Below are 4,887 nucleotides of genomic sequence, written 5' to 3' on the forward strand. Positions count from 1 at the left end.
CTGCGGAAACACCGCCTACAAACCTGCAAAAATCGTTCATACCCTGAAAAAGACAAATAGAAAACGGTTGAAGATAAGGGGAACCTTATTTGTTTGGGATCGTCTGTTCTCAATTACTGATCAGTTGGACAGGGGAAGGTTGTGAGATAGAATGAAGCTGCTAATTATTGCTTAATCATCTCTTATTTGGACATCTCTAAAACCTGAATTCACACGTGTGTGCTTGCAGGCCAACTGGCGACTTCTCCTCATCACTATCTCTCTTTGAGCCATGTGACGTCAGTTGAAGACAAGACTAGGTTTATTTGCCTAGGATTGCCTGCTCTGAATCGCTGACCAGGCTACGGATCATTTGGGGCCATTAGTCTTTGTATTTATCAACATTGACATTCTGTACACATGGTGTTCTTCTCAAAAGCTCCAAACGAACTACCTACATCTCTTACCCCTTCTCTTTTAGAGGACCAGATTTTCTTTACATCAAAAACCGAATTTTTTTTTAAAAGGAGTCACCACTTATCAAGGCTCAAAGGCCACCCGAGGATAAGGGTTAATCAGTGTACAGTAGTCAATGGGACAATATTGTAGTAATCGTTAATAGTGGAAATTTGGTAAATTGGATTACTTAAGAGGACGGCTCATCAAGAACTTGTTTACGTTGAACTTGAAAACGACCATATTGTAGTCAGCTGGAAAGCAGAGAAACGGAAGAGAGTTCCACAGGCGTGCAGTTCTAAGAAAGAAGTTTGTTTGTGGAATCTATGTCTAGGTTTAGGGACAGATAAAGAGTGGGTGAAATTATTGGTAGTGGTTTCAGCTAGAAGAGTGTTTTTCGTGAAAGTTTGGCGAGGGGGGACTATAGATTAGAGCTTAGATGAACACTTTCCATGAAAATAATAATAGAGCAGAGACAGACTCGCAATGTCTCTTCTGTGGGAAGTAGATTGCAGGGAAGAGAAAAAGGCATCTACTAACCTATGAAGTATATTTTGAACTCTGTCAAGGCAGGATAAAGTGCTTCTAGCAGCTTCTGCCCAGATGTGGCAACAGTACTCCATCCTTAGACGTTCTTGGCTCTTATACAGGTAGAGAATTGCATCAGCAGTGACATTCCTACTGAAATCCCACTGAATGGTCCCACCATTTTTTCAGCGACCTTTGCAACGGATTTGATGTACGTGTTCCATTTCAGATGAGGAGAAAAGCTCAGACTCAGAAGCTTGTCAAAGCATGGAGCCTCCCCAAGACGAGAGCCACTCATTTCAAATGATGCCTTGTTTCAAACTTTACTCTTGTAGGTAGGTAAGCAAATTGGGGCGAGTAAAAAATGGCTATTGGAATAAAATAAATGCTGGAGATGTCTATTTGATTAAGTTATTGCATAGGATCTTCACTCGTTTAAGAATTAAAAAAATGATTGTATTTTTTTTAAATGTACAAAAGTTCACACTAATAATTATATGTTAATAAATAGAAATATATATATATATATATATATATATATATATATATATATATATATATATATATATATATATATATGTTATAAATGAAACAATGTAAAACATGACCTAATTGTTACGTTTTCATTTACTGACGAGTGTGTATAAACTATTATACACGCGTATCATTGTCATCGTGAACCCAGATTCATTTCGTTTGCTGATAAACTCATTCGGGTGCTGATGTTTTTAATAACGGCTTATTTAAAAAGACAAACATTCACAGAAAAACACCAGAGAAAGCTTCCTTGTATACGCGCGAGTGTCAGAGAGAGAGAGAGAGAGAGAGAGAGAGAGAGAGAGAGAGAGAGAGAGAGAGAGAGAGAGAGAGAGAGAGAGAGACGGATCTCTCGTCTCACTACACCCAATAATCCTATACATGTTGCGTCCTCCCCATTGAGGAGAACACCCAGACATGTCTGTTCAGCTTGAACTCTAAACAGCCAAAGAAAATTCCCGGTGAAAGTCACGTGGTTTCATCGACTTCAACCTGGGTGGTCTCTGATCTTTAGGATATAACTGAGACTTTTTTCATTTAAACACGGTCCTCATTATGTAGCAACAATTGGAGTGCTTGTTCTTGATAGCATTAGTGGGAACTTCGAGCAGTTCAATAGTCTGGGTCAATTTGAAGTTTAGTGGCCTTTCGGGATGAAATATAATTCTGTGTAGTTCTGGGAGGTCCACCTAACACATTAGAGGGACAGGTTACTTGTATATGTATGTGTGTGTGTGTGTGTGCGTGTGCGTGTGTGTGTGTGTGTGTGTGTGTGTGAGAGAGAGAGAGAGAGAGAGAGAGAGAGAGAGAGAGAGAGAGAGAGACAAATATTTTGTCTTACTACGCTACTCCCTCACTCATCGAGGAGAGCACCTAGACATGTCGTTTCTTGAAGTCTCACCAACCAAAAATGTAAAAAAAAAAAAAAAAAAAAAAAAAAAAACCTAAAAAAAAACAAACTAACTTCGCTCGGAAATTATACGTTTTTTTTTAAAACTTCCGTCTGGTGTCATCGCTGACTTTTCCATTCGAACACAACCTTCATTACATAAAAGAGAAAATGAGGGCCAAATAAAAGCAGAGTGCAACGTAAGTGTATGTTCACTCTCCGCTTTGTCTCTGGCTCCTTCAATCTTATAATTGCAACAGGAACAAAACTTTTGTAAAATAATTTTATTCGGTTATTGAAATAGAACCTCTAAAAAATAAGAGAAAAGTTGCTCTGGGTGTCAAGCATCTGTAAGGTATTGGCTATATAGATAAAAACGCAAGCTCAGTCGGCAGTGAAAGAGTCAATCTGCAACAAGAATCGTTGAAATTCACAGCACATTGTTATCAAATACTATTAAACCCCCTGTGAACCAAATTAATTCGAGCCTTAGCCGTCAGGCTACAAACATCTCAACATGCATGATCTTGCTCACACATACGAACTAAACAAAAGGCAAACATACACATAATGCCACACCCAATCATCACAGGGCAACAGCCGAAACAAAAATGTCTGTTCAACTTCGCCTTACAGATAACATTTTCTTTGTCTAGAACATTCGTGGACAGTTTGAATTCTCAGTAATATAAATTCTTTTACATTTTTTTATAAAACCAAGTATATAAATAAATTTTAATTAATATTTGTATGAAGTGTCTTTGTCAGTTTTTAACAATGTTTTTCCTCTACACTCCACTCTGTTCTCTGATGTTGAAATTCATTTTTTTTGTACTAATACTGGATTAAAGGGTGAATTTACTTTGTTTGCAGGGAAAAGTAATTTCTTTTTTTATCTGAGGACATATTAACAAGTTCTTCCCGTGGCCATTATGTTCATGCTTTTGTCAAAATCTCACCGGGAGCCGATTTTTGCATGACTTTCATCCGGGTGAGATTTTGACAAAAGTAGGAAAATTCTTCTTCTTCTTCTTCTTCTTCTTCTTCTTCTTCTTCTTCTTCTTCTTCTTCTTCTTCTTCTTCTTCTTCTTCTTCTTCTTCTTCTTCTTCTTCTTCGATTTTTTAAATATATCGTTCTAAGCAAAAACAATATTGCGTACTTAATTATTATGTCGAAAATAGTAATATATCCGAATAGTACGACAATTCATCGAGTAGAACAACTTCTATTGTGTTTTAGCAAAAAAAAAAAAAAAGTCTATCTAGACAACAAATACTGCAGCCATGACACAAACAATCTATAAATTCGTTTTTCTTTTGTGTGTATTGATATTCATATTAACAACCCTCTTTTCTATTTATTTAAAAAGAAAATACAATTTTCTTATATATGGGTTTTGGAAATACATTCACTAGCAAAAGATCTAGCTAATTTTATTTCATTTTAATTTCATTCATTTTAATTAATTCCCTATTAGTTTTTTCGGTTTTCTAATGGGATGATCATCTAGAGTTAACTATTACGTGTAATTATATTCATGCAGATATTCTACATGATTTATACTTGCATAATATTTGCGTAAAATCTTTACAGTAAACAAAAAATTGTTTCCATATATATTAATGTATCTATCTATCAATATATCTATAAAAGTGAAAGTGTGTGTGTGTGTGTGTATATGCGTACATTTCCCTACGCATTAACTCTGTCAATTTTAAGTCTACAGACCTGAAATTTGATATACAGGGTATTGAGATTTAGGGGAAAATCGATATGATCAGGATTCGGCCAGAAATTTGGCTGTTAAGACGTCAAAGTTCAACGATTTGACCTTTGAGAACTCTACCAAACTCCTCCGACAATTTTGGATCTAAACACTTGAAATTTTAAATATAGGCTTCTTGGACATGGATCTAACTTAATACCTGGATTTGAGCTCAAAACAATAAATATTAAGGGGTCATGATAGGGGTCAAAGTTTAAAAAATTGACCGTTTTTTTTTTTTTGCTCAGCATATACCTCCAAACACCCGGGCAACGCCGGGCAGCCATGCTAGTATATCTATATATATAGTGTGTGTACATATTCCTACGCAATAACTCTGTCAATTTTTAGTCTATACAGACTCGAAATTTGATATACAGGGTACTGAGATTTGGGAAAATCTACGTGATCGGTTTTCGGCAAGAATTTTGGCTGTTAATGGGTCAAAGTTCAACGATTTGACCTTTGAGAACTCTACCAAAGTCCTCCGACAATTTTGGGTCTAAACACTCGACATTTTAGATATTGGTTCCTTGGACATGGATCTAACTTGCTTTGAGTCCAAAACAATAAATATTAAGGGGTCATAATGAGGTCAAAGTTAAAAAAAAAATAACCGTTTTTTTTTTTGCACAGCATACACCTTCAAACACCCGGGCAACGCCGGGCTGAAATGCTAGTCTTCTATACTCCTATAAATTCGTTTCTCTCTTATGTGTATTGATATTCATA

This window comes from Euprymna scolopes, chromosome 3, assembly GCF_053919585.1.
Source record: "Euprymna scolopes isolate OS-2025 chromosome 3, ASM5391958v1, whole genome shotgun sequence".
Taxonomy (NCBI): domain Eukaryota; kingdom Metazoa; phylum Mollusca; class Cephalopoda; order Sepiida; family Sepiolidae; genus Euprymna; species Euprymna scolopes.